This window comes from Marmota flaviventris, chromosome 4 (genome assembly GCF_047511675.1).
Source record: "Marmota flaviventris isolate mMarFla1 chromosome 4, mMarFla1.hap1, whole genome shotgun sequence".
Lineage (NCBI taxonomy): Eukaryota > Metazoa > Chordata > Mammalia > Rodentia > Sciuridae > Marmota > Marmota flaviventris.
The window spans coordinates 156,904,215-156,918,237 of NC_092501.1; the positions used below are offsets into that span (position 1 = coordinate 156,904,215).

At 42.7% G+C, this 14,023-nt stretch overlaps 1 protein-coding gene across 14 annotated transcripts in view; it reads right to left on the minus strand.

Moving 5' to 3' along the window:
- Nucleotides 1-13,061, minus strand: part of Ggact (gamma-glutamylamine cyclotransferase) — a 56,107-nt gene extending 43,046 nt beyond the window's left edge. For 5 of the 14 annotated variants that reach the window (XR_011707428.1, XR_011707427.1, XM_071611622.1 and 2 more), the window contains exons 1-2: nt 12,979-13,061; nt 7,712-7,878 (exon numbers count right to left, since the gene is read on the minus strand). The gene's annotated coding sequence lies outside the window, so the exon portion shown is untranslated. The other 9 variants (XR_011707429.1, XM_027938826.2, XM_027938824.2 and 6 more) reach the window with 9 other exon arrangements.
- Between the last annotated feature and the right edge of the window lie 962 nt (nt 13,062-14,023).

A 14,023-nucleotide genomic window follows, 5' to 3' on the forward strand; every position in this document is an offset into this window, starting at 1 on the left:
GATTTACAGAGACAGAAGATGGAATGGTAGTTACCAGGGGCTGGGGAAGAAGGGAATGAAGAGTTATTGTACAGACCTTCAGTTCTGCAAAAGGAAAAAGTTCTAGAACTGAATAACAGCAAAGATGGCCTGATGATGTGAAGATACTTAACACTACTGAACTGTCACTTAAAATTGGCCAAGATGGTAAATTTTATTATGCATTTTTCCACTATTAAAAATTAAGTTTTCTGAATGATGTAACTTTAAACTTTTAATAATGATGCAGGGTCATCATATGAATCATGTGGACTGTGCTGCTACAGATCCATGCAGTTTCCGGCCAATAGCTGAATCCCATCACGTTTCAGGAAGTATTCTAGAACCTGCCTTCTTGAATAACTACCTGGAATTAGGGTATAGATTCCAAGGGAAAAAAATGAAACTTGACACATCTCTACCACACAATATTTGTGAACATCGTCAGAGAATTAAAAGACATTAAAGCTGGAAGAAACTTTAGAAATTACATGTTAAAGCTGAAGAAAGTGAAATATGGACTTTAAACTAAATGATTTATCAGAAATCACCCAAGTAGTCATCACGAGAGTGGAAAGAAAAACTGTCTCCTAGGCTGCCCTAGGATTCTTGGGACAGGGAAGTCAATGGGCTGGGTTATGCTTGCTTGTGAACTGCACTGTTTAATACACTGCCACCAGGGGGCAGCAGGGGTATTAGGCTGGTATTCTAAAACCCCTGGACTAAAGGCCAGATGCATTTCCATTGTCCCTTCCTCTCATCCTCACCCAGATATATATGCACATATATATGACTGCATTAAAATAATTTCAACAGCATATCATTTAAAGATGATTAAAAAATAATTTTAAGCCGGGTGTGGTGGCACACACCTGCAATCCCAGCAACCAGGGAGGCTGAGACAGGAGGATTGCAAGTTCAAGGCCAATCTCAGCAAACTTAGTGAAGCTCTAAGCAACTCAGTGAGACCCTGTCTCGAAATAAAAAATAAAAAGGGTTGGGGATGTGGCTCAGTGATTAAGAGTCACTGGGTTAAATCCCCAGTACCAAAATAAATAACTTCAAGCAAAACAAAGACTTAAGTCCATTGGAGGTAAGACCTTTACTAATCCTTCACTACTTCTGACATTTCCTAGCCCTAATTGATGGGAGGGTCAATTAATGTTAGTTTTTAACCAAAAGTTACTTGACTACAGAAGTCTATCCCATTTCTTCAACACTTTGAACCAAATCTTCCTAGTTCTAGGTTCTAAGGCTTCCAACCACAACAACCTCAAAAACCCACTGGCTTTCTGCCCCCGATCTTCCTTCCTGTGTTAGCTCAGCTTTTTTCTTTATAAAATCCCTCAGTTAGAAAGGAAGGTATGTCAATAGGTCTGACTTTCCAGCGGCATTTTGGAAGCAAAAGAGGGAGAATCAAGTCCCAGAGAAAAACCTCCACACCATTGTTCTTCCAGGTAGTTAACAGAACCCTCCAACCCCTGGGTTTTAAACAGAACCACCAACTAGAAGCCTGAACCATAGAAGCTAATGGGTGAGGCATGAAAGTACAGACAAGGCCTCCTTCAGCAATGACCCTGTGTGTCTGAAGACTTTCACAGTCTCATCTGGTGGGAGAAGCGATGACTGAGGACTGACATTAACAGTGCATTCTGAGGGCTGGGATGTGGCTCACTGGTAGAACACTTGTCTGGTATGCATGAGGCCCTGGGTCCATCCCCAGTACTGCAAAACAAACAACAGCAAAACAAAAACCACAAACAATGCAGTTCAGGAATTAACTTAGGTATCAGCTCTACACTTTGAAGCAAGCGTGACCAGTGACCAGTCCCTGAATCACCTGAAGGGGGAGGCACAGGATAGGGAAAGTCAAAGGGTCTCCTTCCTTGTGCTGGCCATGGCTTCACAAGGAAAGAGGTGGTCAAAGGCAAGCTCTGACTTTCAGAAACATGGAGAGGTCCATTGTTTCAAACCATGACAGTGTTCACTACAGTTAAAAGACATCAATGAATGACTCTCCATGTGCATCCAATTTGCTGTCAGGTAATTAAGTATTCACCCATTGACCTAATCCAGCATGAAACCGGTGACAAAAACAAACACAGTACCATTGGCCACTAGCACTAAAAATAGCAACAAAATACTCACAGGGACCTGTGATGAACTGATCACTGAAAAATTCACACCCAGATATTAACATTCACACTCCTCTGCCAAGCTCCATCTCTCAATGGGTGAGATTTAAGAGACTCCAGTCTGTAAAACATTCTGGTTTTAATCGATTTTTCAATATAGAATATTTGCCATATTTAAATGTAGAAAATCATCAGAAAAATCAAATACTTATTTTTATAACAAGTACTTAAAATAAATTTAATGCTCTCATTTATTCAAGATTAAATATATTCTTTTATAATCTCAAAAACCTGAAATCAGATAATTAACAGATGAAAAAAGAAAAAAACGCACATCTATTAGGATGGCTCAAAATAAAACAACAAACAATCAAACAAAAAAACCCCAAACCAAACCCAAACCTGATCATATGAAGTGCTGACAAGGATGTGGAGCAACTGGAACTCCCTCACATTGCTAGTGGGAACACAAAGGGGTAGAGCCACTCTGGAAAGTTTCCTATATAATTAAGTCTAGCAGTGTCTTATAAAAGTAGCGTATCACCTACCAGCAATTGTGCTCCTAGGGATTCACTCTAGAGAGATGAACTTTTCTTCAAACAAAACCCTACATACATACGTTTACAGCAGCTCTCTTCATAATCACCAGAGGCTGAAATAATCCAGACGCCCTCCCACAGTGGATGGACATACTTTGGACGTCCAGACCACGACATCAAAAAAGGATGCGTGCACGGATGAGGGGCAAAGGCACTGTCTCAGTGACAGAAGCCAGTCTCAGAGGTTCTATGCTGTAAATTCCATTTTCATGACATTTGGGAGAAGGCAGAACTTCTAAGGATGGGGAAGAGATGACTGGTCACCAGGGAGGCCTGACTAGGAAGGGCAGCAGGAGGGAGTCTTCTGGATGTTCTGGTGATGGAAGTGCTCTGGGGAGCTGGATTGTGATGATGGTTACAAGAACCACCACATTTTAAAACCTCAGAACTGCACAAAAAAAGTCGATTTCACCATATATATACATTTAAATAATATATTCACATATTATTCACACAACTACTTTGAAATTAAGTAAAAGGTAGAATAAGAGCACTCAGAATTGAATTGAATCAGTGCTTGACACACATTTACTATTAAAAGGTTCATGAGGTGTAGAAGTGAGTATGAGGAATGGCTCTCACCAACTCCAACCAGAACGCGCTGCCGCACAGACTTTGCTCTTACAAAATCAAGGAACTACAAAATATAGTATTAGATATTATGGAGTTTTTGCTCAATAATTAGGATTTTAGTTATGTAAGAAAAGAATCTTTTAAACAAAATTCCTACTGCAACATTTGGGGATGAAATGACGTGATTTATAGGATTTGCTTCAAGATTCTCCAGAAGCTAACAGTAAAACTGAGCTGGGGTGGTCCCTGATGCTCGTGGCTGGTGCAGGAGAAGTTTTACACTCCACTTGTAAGGTCTGGGCAATGATCTTAATAAAAGACATAGAGAGGGGTGGGGGTGAGGAGGAAGAAGAAGGAGGAGAAGGAAGAGGAGGAGAAGGAGGAGGAGGAGGAGGGTCCCCTACCTGGAGGAGTCTCTGCAGGAGCAACCTCATTGTTAAGCATGAAAGACAGGAATGATATTTCCCTGGTCTTTCTTCATCAGGGATTCATCATTTACATGGGCACAACTAAAGTATCAGAAAGACTGGAAGAGGAAATAGCTGTTTTCTAAGGGAACCTGGATCACAAAGTTGACCTTGAAAACTATTCACTGGTAAAGAGATACTGGAACTTACGAGGCCACAGAGAAATTTTTGAACATAAAAAAAAAAAAAAAAAAAAAAAAAGAAAAGAGCAGGTTTTAAGAGAGAGAGAATTTTTTAATATTTATTTTTTAGTTTTCGGCGGACACAACATCTTTGTTTGTATGTGGTGCTGAGGATCGAACCCGGGCCGCACGCATGCCAGGTAAGCGCGCTACCGCTTGAGCCACATCCCCAGCCCAAAAACCTGCTCTTTTCTACTGGGGATTCTAATCCCAAGCAATTCCAGTGGTAAACTACTCTAGACACCAGTTTGTCACGGGTGACTTTGTTACAGACATTCTTCAGAAGTTACATGAGAAAACACTCGCTTATGCCACCACTGCAGGTTGCATATCCCTTATCTGGAACCCACAGGTCCAGAAGTGTCTCAGATTTCACGGTTTTTCAGATTTGGGGAAATTTGCATGGGGTGAGCATTCCTGATCTGTAAATCTGAAATCCAAAATGCTCTGAAATCGAAACTTTATCACTCAAAAATTTTCAGGTTTTGGAACATTTCTGATTTCTGGGTTAGAGATGTTCAACCTGGGCCAATGGAATTCGAAATGTGTGTTCAATTTGCTAGTCAGCACAGATGGAAAGTGACAATGGAGACTAGAGAAGCTAGTAAGAAGCAGTATGTAACTGAGCTTCTGGAAGGTTCTTGCAGTCAGCAGATCCAGAGTGTGTCACACCTGACTTAGGCCCAGGGACCTGCATACCTGTCTCACCTGCAAATCTGGCTTCTGCTCTAAGAGCTTGCTGGTCGTGACTCCTCACTTAACTGTCACACTGACAGTGACCTGGTCTTTTCAACTACTCCTGGGAATATGGTCAAACAGTTCTCTATTCATTTATCAGGTGGTCTGACTCCCACTAGTGAGTTTGTATCAGGCTTCATCAACGCTACCTAACTTCACAGAAACCAAAATCAAGAGAAAGAGTCTTCGAAGCAGGCAGCTGTGATTATTTCCTAAAATGATGAAATGAGGAAGGCACAGGCTTATTAAATCAGAGTTCCCAGTCCCGCAGCCCTGGGTTTTAACACGCAAAATTCACCCATCCCCTGAGGGACATGATCACACCCTTAAACAGGTAAAAGAGCTGCAGCAGCAGACACACCAGCAGAGTGCTCTGCTCCCGAGAAGATGAGCAGTGCACGCCCCTTCTCTCCTTCTGGTGCTCTTACCCTCCTGTCCTTCCACCGTGGGACGGCCAGCACGAAGGCCCTGCAGACGCAGCCCCTACCCCTCCAGTCTTGGACTTCCAGCCTCCAGAACTGAGAGAAATAAATCTCTACTCTTTACAAGTTACCTGGCCTCAGGTTACAACAGCACAAAATGGACTAAGATGCCCTCCTACCAACGCTGAGGCCTGAGGGGCCTGCAGGGCTTCAGCACACCAGCACCTGGAGGGAGAGCAGATGTGGGGACACTCCTCGAGGACAGGGGAAGCTAGTGTTAATGTGTCTGGGGAGCTGCTCTGACCCAGTGGTGGCTGCTGTACTGCAGAGTGAAGCAGAGAGTAAAGGCTCCCCAAAAGGTCCAGGTCCTGACCCTCAGAACCACATGTTCCCTGGCCCGGCCAATGGACCTTGCACCTGTGGGCAAGTGAAGGACTGCAGGTGAGATTACCCTGGAGCATCTGGACGGGCCTGAAGTCCAATGCCAGTTGTCTCATGGGAAGGGAGAGGGCCATGTGATGAAGGACAGACACCGGCACGAGGCAGCCATGAGCAAGAGCAAGGGGTACTGGGAGCCGCCCCTGGCCAGCAGAGGCAGGAGGGATTTCCCCACAGAGCTTCTGGAGGGAGGGCAGCCCTGCCCACTCCTGGGTTTAGATTTTGAATCTCTGTGAACAGGGAGGGAATAAATTTCTGTTGTTCTAAGCCTCCCGGTGTGGGGTACTTTGTGATAGAAGACCTGACACTAATATGGTTATGAAGAGAAACAGCCAAGGCCAACAGGGCCTGCCGCTCAGTGTGACATGATCGCAGTGTCACTAAGACAGAAGAACTGCCATGGGAAGCTATGGACTCTCCACCCTGCAGAATGACAGGTAGATACTCTCAAGGTAGCTGCCTAATCAGCCACTGCCCCATTAATATCTGCCTCCCATGTACAACCTCTAAGTTCAAGACCATGAGCATTTATGAACCCCGCACCCCAATGCTAAACCACCATGTCTCGTGGTCCTAGGTGTAAGACACCTATAAAAACTGAAATGGAGCGATTTTATAGGATTCCTGTGAACTTTGACTGGTTTTTACAGGTCTCCTACATATAGAACCATGGGACATCAAGGGTAGCACAGAACTGCCTAACAAATAGCTGTGGAATATGAGCAAATGGGATGAAGGGGGTCTCCCCTACCATTCTTTCTTTTATAAAGAAAACTTGTTTATTATGAGAAGTTTAATATAAAACTAGTATAATGACATAATTAAAGATTCCTCAACTACCCATCTCCAAACCACAACCCTTACCAGCAATGGCCTCATTTTAATGCCAACGGTTGTGTATTTGGACATTATCTGGTGGAAATCGTCCCACTTAGAGAGTCTTCTTTTGCAGAGTCACATGTTCTCTGCTGTAGGGTTGGGATGCTGAATATTCAACCCCCAAAGTTCCACGTGTGAGAAGCTTGGTCCCCAGGGTGATGCCATTGGGAGGTGGTAGAACTGCTAGGAAGTGCAGCCTTATGGGATGTCCTCAGTTCACTGGGCACATGCCCTAGAAGAGGACCCTGGTCTTTTCCTCTTTACTCCCTGGCTTATGAAGTTAGGGTCTGCTCTGCCATGTGATCTCTGCCATGCTATCGGACACAGCCACCAGAGGCCCAAAGCAGTGGGTCTGTCTGATCTTGGACTGGACCTTCAAAACAGTGAGGAAAAATAAATCTTTTTACTTTATAAAATAATTACCTCAAGTATTTTATTATAGTAATGTGAAGCCGAATAATACACCAGCTCTGATCACATGTTCATTTATCTGTATTAACAAGAATTTTAAAAAATCTTGAAATGGGCAGTTCTTTTCCAAGCAAAACAAAACAAAAAATGGAGACTGATATTTTTCACTACACAAAATTAAAATTTTCTGAAGAGCACAAAAACTGTAAGCAAATACAAAAACAATTGAGGGAAAAGAGTTATAGTCTATATGACAAAAGATTAGTATCATTAATATATAAAGAATTTTTATAAATCAATAAGATCAAAACTCAATTCAAAAATTGGTAAAGGAATATAAACACAGTCGCTCCTACTATTCTGCTTTTTTTTTTTTTCCCATAGTATTAGGGATTGAACCCAGGGGCACTCTATCACTGAGATACATTCCTTTTTTATTTTGAGACAGGGTCTTCCTAAGCTAATTAGGAACTTACTAAATTGCTGAGGCTGGCTTCAAATTTGTGATCCTCCTGCCTCAGCCTCCTGAGTCCCTGGGATTATACATAGGTGCCACCACCCCCGGCCCCTATTTTTTCTTTTTTAATTTTTTTGTAGTTATAGATGGATAGAATGCCTTTATTTTATTTGTTGATTTTTATATGGTGCTGAGGATCGAACCCAGTGCCTCACGCATGCTAGGCAAGTGCTCTACCACTGAGCTCCAGCCCCAGCCCCCTACTTTTCTTAAATAACAAAAAGACAAGGGATTCCAACTGGCTCTGTGTGCACTCTCTGTCAGCATATTGCTTCAGCGCCTCTAGGATTTAGGAGTTACGAATAGTCCAGAAAAGAGGAAATAATTCTCACCTGTAAGTTTGTTCAAAGCTGTGTGGCCCAGGAATCCAGGAGCACAGAGAGTCTGAGAGTCTTAAGTTTTCGGCTTTGGAATCCTTCCTCAGGATACAGGAGAGCACGCCTGCCTCACGCAGAGACCCAAAGGTCCATGTGCACCAAGTTTCTGGATCTCAGTCCTGCTGGAGAGAGTCAGGTAAAATAAGAAGTGAGTAAAATGCAGTGTTCAAGGGGATTAAAACAAAAAACCCAATGCCTCTTGGAAGGCAATCTCAAACCCTGGGCTTGGTCCATGGAAGGAAAGTCTCCATTCAGAAGGAATACGTGATCCTCCAGCCCAAGGCACCAAGGAAGCCTGGAATAGAGGGGAGTTCACACAGACCTAGAGGAGGGTGCAAACTCTCAACCTCCCTGAGAAATAAGAGCTACAATCTCTCCGACAAATAAGTAAGGAGAGAAGGAAAAAAGTGTATTCACTGCCATCGGGCAAAGCTTATTTTAAGCTTTGGGGCTGGGGCCGAAGCTCCGTGGCAGAGCGCTGGCCTAGCATGTGTGAAGCACTGGCTTTGATCCTTAACATCACATTTAAAAAAAAAAAAAAAATTAAAGGCATTCTGTACATCTACAACTACCTTAAATAAATAAATAAATAAATAATAAAAAAAGAATGCTGAGTTTTCAGGATGAGAGTCTCTAAATCTTTTAAAGTCAGATAAATTTATATTTAAAAACATTAAAACCACTCTGAAGTAGTCTTGGTGGAAACGGTAACAATGAATCTGATTGAGCCTTTAGATTTAACTTCCAATTCATAAGAATACAGGGGCTAGAGGAGCAGGTTAAATCATACTGTACAAAGAGCAGTCACATAAACCCAGAAAATAAAGCATTCTACAGGCAACAAACCAAGTGTCATTAGCAAGTCATTAGCATTAAACCCATAGGTTGCTCCAGACCAGGGTCAGCCAACTATGGCCTATGGGTAAGTCTAACCCACCAGGGAGTTTAAAACAAAGCAAAACAACTCTGAAAATGCAACGTTATTTGAACACAGCCAACTCACTGACTTACATATCAGCTATGGCTACTGCGTGACAGAAAGTCACACAGAGACCCCGTGGCCTGCAAAGCTGAGAGTATCTAGCCAACTGCCTGCCCTAGATGAAAATGATAATCAACAAATGCCACATGTGGCCCTTGTTTGGCTTATGATTCACACAAACCAACAGTAAAAAGTACATTTCTCTTAGTGACAGCCTGTCTCAAAATAAAAAATAAAAAGAACTAGGGATGTTGCTCCGTGGCTGAGTGCCCCAAGGTTCAAACCCCAGTACCAAAAAAAAGAAAAAAAGCATTTTTGAGGCAATCAGGGAAATCTCTCTATGAACTAGGTTTAGAAAACATTAAGGAATTATTGTCAATTTCATTAGGTGGTAATGTTATTATGGTTTTACAAGAAAATGTCCATTTTTTTCAACACCCATAAATCAAAGGCATTTCTGTATATCAGTGACAAATATTCTGAAAGAGAAACAATGAAATTATCCCATTTACAATAGCCTCAAAAAAAAAAAAATCTTGGGAATCAACTTAATGAAATAAGTAAAAGACCTGTATAGTGAAAACTATAGAACACTAAAGAAAGAAATTAAAGAAGACCTTAGAAGATGGAAAGATCTACCTTGCTCTTGGATAGGCAGAATTAATATTATCAAAATGACTATACTACCAAAAGCATTATACAGATTTTATGCAATTCCAAACAAAATTCCAATGACATTCCTCATAGAAATAGAAAAAGCAATCATGAAATTCATTTGGAAAAATAAGAGACCCAGAAAAGCTAAAGCAATCCTTAGCAGAAAGAGTGAAGCAGGTGGCATCATGACACCAGAACTTAAACTATACTACAGAGCAACAGTAACAAAAACAGTGTGGTATTGGCACCAAAATAGAATTGTAAACCAATGTTACAGAATAGAGGACACAGAGACAAACCTACATAAATACAGTTATCTTATATTAGACAAAGGCACCAAAAACATATATTGGAGAAAGGATAGCCTCTTCAACAAATGGTACCAGGAAAACTGGAAATCCATATGCAACAAAATGAAATTAAACCCCTCTCTCTCACCTTGCACGAAACTCAACTCAAAGTGATCAAGGACCTAGGAACTAAACCAGAGACCCTGCAGCTAGTAGAAGAAAAAGTAGGCCCAAATCTCCATCATGTTGGATTAGGTCCAAACTTCCTTAATAAGATTCCTGTAGTGCAAGAATTAAAACCAAGACTCAATAAATGGGATGGATTCAAACTAAAAAGCTTCTTCTCAGCAAAAGAAGCAATCAGTGAGGTAAATACAAGGCCTACAGAATGGGAGCAAATTTTTATTTACCACATGCACATCAGATAGAGTACTAATCTCTAGGATATATAAAGCACTCAAAAAACTTAACACCAAAACAAACAAACAACAACAACAACAAAAAAAAAAAAAAACCACACAACCCAATCAATAAATGAGCCATCTCAGAAGATGATATACAATCAACAAATATATGAAAAAAATATTCAACATCTCTATAAATTAGAGAAATGCAAATCAAAACTACTCTAAGATTTCATCTCACTCCAGGCAGAACGGCAGCTATTAAGAATACAAACAACAACAAGCATTGGTGAGGATGTGGGGAAAAGGGCACACTCTTACATTGCTTGTGGGCCTGCAAATTGGTGCAACCAATCTGTAAGGAGTATGGAGATTCCTTGGAACACTGGGAATGGAACCACCATTCGATTCAACTATCCATTTCCTTGGTTTATACACAAAGGACTTTAAAACAGCATACTACAGGGACACAGCCATATCAATGTTTATAGCAGCACAATTTACAATAGCTAAATTGTGGATCCAATCTAGATACCCTTCAGTAGATGAATGGATAAAGAAAATGTGGTATATATACACATTGGAATATTACTCAGCATTAAAAGAGAATAAAATCACGGCATTTAGAGGTAAATGGATGGAGTTAGAGAAAATAATGCTGAATGAAGTAAGCCAATCCTACAAAACCAGATGCTGAATGTCTTCTCTGATATAAGGCTGATTCATAATGGGGATGGGGGGGCATGGGAGGAACAGATGAACTTTAGATAGGGCATAGGGGAGGGAGGGGAAGGGCCCCTAGGGGGCATGGGGGTAGGAACGATGGTGGAATCAGATGAACATCATTACCCTAAGTACATGTATGAAAACACAAAAAAAATAAAAATTAAAAAAGTCAAGAGGTATACTTTGTTCAGGAACAACTCTCTGGAAACTTCTCTGGGCTCCCCAATAAAACTGGAGTGCAGGAGAGGCACACTGTCCCTCTCCTCCTTGAGGACCCACTTTCTCCCTTGAGAGTGTCCCCTTTTCTTTTTCCTATCCTTTGAACAACAAAAACAACAACAAAGAAAATGTCCATTTTTTGAAGGTGGATACGGAACTATTTAGAGGGAAACTGTTATGTTGTCTGGGATAAACCACTTTAAGTTGCTTCAACCAAAAAAAAAAAAAAAAAGAAGAAGAAGAATCATGTGATCTATTTGACAGGTATATGGAAATTATACTATTCCCTGTGCTTCTATGTTTGCTTACATTTTTCTTAAAATAAAAGAAAGAAAAGAAAGGAAGACATCAGAACCTTGAGTAAAAATGAGCTGATCACCAGAGAGCTTTTTCCCCAGGCACCTGTCTGACCAGTCCTCCCCACACTGGGGGCAACCTGGCTGAACTCTTCACTAGTCTCATTTTAAGCATTTTATCTTTGCTCATGGTGTCAACCTCCAGGAATGCCACTTTCTTACAAGAATTCACTCTCTACTCAAGGTCTGGGCCTGGCGTGACCTTCCCTGTTGTCCTCCTGTGTGTGTTCCTCTCCACTCCAACAGCACACTGGATGCCACACAAACCAGAGACTTCCCATCGCTGGGTCCCTTCTGGAAAGCCATTTGAGGGGGTCCACCAATAGGACACAGAATAACCACAGCCTGCAGCCTTCTGGGTCCAGGGACTAAACAAGGCTGCCTTGCTCTGAGCAGTTTCACTGACCATAGAGTCCTTCAGCTAAGCAATGAATTCCTGGAACCGAGATGCCGGGTGGTCACGCTTAACTGAGGCTCTCCAAATAAAGTCTTCAGTAGCCAAGGTTTACTACCTTCCAAGGACTGCAAATGCTGACAGCTGGAACTGAGAGATCTTAGGAGGTAAACTAAAAAGAAAAATAAACCGATAAAAAATAAAAATAAAAATAAATAGTTTCTGTTTTGTTCACATATTGCTACCTCCTGCCAGCATCACAGTGAATAATCACCTTCTCCAGGACTAGTGTTAGTAGTTAGGTTTCTAGTTGGTAAGGTCAACTAGTATAAAATAATTCCATACAAAAATCCACCAGTTAGAATTTAACTTTGCAAACTCAGCTTTTAAAAGATAAATGCTGTGCACTGAGGAAGAGAGGTTTGCTTATTCAAAAACTTATGGCTTCTTCTGGGAGCTGTTTCAGAAAAAAAGGAGTCCAAACTGCAGGGTTCTCCATAGTGGCACGTCATTACATTGAATGGGGCCAGGGAAGTCTTCATTCAAGAAAATGGACAAAAGCCTGTGTACTGTGCTTAAACCCCACACTTTATATAGGTCAATCCAATTAATTCAGAGATATGCTTTAGTTTTTATTTCGTGACCCCCCCCCCCAAACCCCGGGGCAATGAATAACCGACTCTAAACAAGAAAACGAAAGAAAAAAACATAGTCACAATTCTAGTGCATCATCTTATCACTTCAATACTAAGACACTGAACTCAACCCCAGCAGCAAGCTGTGTTCAAAAGACGCCTCTGCTGGGTTCTGAGCGAGCCGGTGGCGTTACCCTGGCCAACAGAGAAGCAGCAACCATGACCGCACTTGAAAGCCAGGAAGAGGATCTCTCCCAAGTCCAGATGTCCCTCGAGTGGCTCCAGGAAACCTAAGAGCGAAGCGCGCAAGGCCAGAAGTTTTTATTTTTCTTCTGCAGGCTTTGGTGTCCTTCAAAACAGCATCTCTAAAATCAAAAGCTGGATTTCTGAAATCGTCCCCGCTTCGATCCTGCCAAAGCGGCCTTGGGGGCGGGTGGCCGTTCACGGGGACGCGGCGCCCACCTGGGCCTGCGGCGGTTTCCGGCTCCTGCGCGATCCCGCGGCGGCCCTGGCCCAACGGCGCCCCGTGCCCGCGCCCGCGCCTGCGCCCGCGCCTCACCTGTGGCCCCCCGCGGCGCCCTGGGACCGCGCGCCCGCCGCAGAGCGGAAATGCCCTGCTCGGGCGCAGCCCCCAAGTCGCTCCGGGCGGCGCCCCCTGCAGGCTGCACGCCGCTCCGCCCGACCCTGCGGCGCCCTGGTTCCGGCCGCGCCCTGGGCCTCACCTTGCGGGCCGCACGCCACGTCACACCTGGCCGCGCATTGCAACCTCTCCAGGCCGCAACCCGCTCCCACACCTGGGAACGCCACCGCAGACGCAGACTCAGCCACCTCCGCGCTCCTGGAAGCCCCACTTCAGACACAAGCCCTCTAACGCCCCTGGGCACTCACGCTGCGCTGTGACTCCTGGGGCACACCACATCAGACACGGGGACTCACCAATGACACACCAGGTGGACACACCTGGGGGTGAATCCCATAGGTGTCAGCGAGGCCTCACACCTGAGCACACGCACTTAAGCTGGATATAGATCATCATGGAGCCAGGCTGCCCACTTTCCCGCTTTTAAACTATAACTATTGCTTAGGGGGCAGTGGAAAGGTGGCTTTCACCTGTCCCCTGGACCCAGGACTGAATTTGAGCCCCAGAAACTAGAGGTGCAAGAAACAAAAGCTGAGGGGGGATTTTTCTCCAGAAACGCTATATTCTGGGTTTAAGCAATGTTATTTTGGAGATCCAAGTTACAGGAATGGCATAGAAATGAAGACTACTTCTGTCCCCCTGAGAGACACAGTTAAAGAAATATTTTATATATATATATATAAAATATTATATATATATATATTATATATATATATATATATATATATATATATATATATATATATATAATTGCAATATTCCCCTAATCATTTCCTGCCCCTTCTACTTTTTCATCTATGTCAATTGCTCAAAATTGCTTTATAATCTGATTTTTTATTCAGACATTTCCAACAATGCTGGTGTGGTTCTATTTTGAATGGATATGCAATTCCAAAAGAAATCAAAGATCAGATGCATACAGCACTAAGTTTTATAGAGTTCTTTCTTGTCTTGGGCAACTCAA